This window comes from Sinocyclocheilus anshuiensis, unplaced genomic scaffold, assembly GCF_001515605.1.
Source record: "Sinocyclocheilus anshuiensis isolate Anshui unplaced genomic scaffold, SAMN03320099.WGS_v1.1 scaffold169, whole genome shotgun sequence".
Lineage (NCBI taxonomy): Eukaryota > Metazoa > Chordata > Actinopteri > Cypriniformes > Cyprinidae > Sinocyclocheilus > Sinocyclocheilus anshuiensis.
In genome coordinates, this window is record NW_015539818.1 from 1 (window position 1) to 1,067 (window position 1,067).

A 1,067-nucleotide genomic window follows, 5' to 3' on the forward strand; every position below is an offset into this window, starting at 1 on the left:
TTAGACAGACGATCGGTCCTCAGGCACCGCTATTGCGGCCTCAGTACAATATTCTATAACCGACTGAGTGACCCAGTCAATGCAACACTAGCAGTAGGTAAGAGACCAAGTAGAAGGACAAGACGTCGACGTCGAAAGACAAGTACCTAACATTGCCGTGAAGGCTCACAGAGAAGTGACGCTTTCCAAGAAACTCCTTTCTGCCGTACCTCCACTGGCTTGTGCTGCCTTCTCAAACCAATATTGAGAAAAATGGGAAGGAAAAGGACACGTGGCTCGACTCAACTGCAGACGGCTACCCTGCAGCGCAGCCCATCTGAGCCATCTCAGAAACGACACCTCATTTCAGTGCAAGCGCTCTAAACCACCGAGCTAAGTGGTCAACCAAGCTTAAATTGCAGACGAGGAACAAAGAAGAACAGCGAGATGCGGGCTTGAATATGCGCAGAAGCAGCACTAGTCTTACTTGACGGCAGCTTGCGATTGGCCCAGAGAAGTCAGTAGGAATGGATACTGCTCAAGAAAAGAGGCACCAAAGACAGAGGTGGGCTCGTCCAGGATTTGAACCTGGGACCGCTCACACTCAAAGCTAGAATCATCACCCTACATATTGCGGCACTGCCACACACATCATGCTGTTTTAGCTGAAGAAAAATTGTCTGAGCTCTGTAATGCTTCTTCACAGGATGTAACGTTGACACCAGTCTGCTAAATGTAGTTCTACGTTGTTTCTGTTCAGTTTATTGTGTGTTCTAGATTTTTTGGGGACACTCACCATGTCTGATTCATCACATTTGCACGGTTAAAGGAGGCCACTGTAGCACTCCCTTCAAGACACACTGCCACAGAGAAGGTTGTGGCATAACTTCCTCTTTGCGAAGCAGTGCCAATCAAAATCAGGAAGGTTCCACCAAGATTTGAACTTGGATCACTGGATCCAGAGTGCTAACCGTTACACCATTAAACCAAGCTGCAGCAGGGTCGTCTGCCCTTCTGTTTGCAATGTAGTAATGACTCAGAAGGACACACTGCAAAAAGCAACTGACCCGCGAGCATCTGAATGGTGT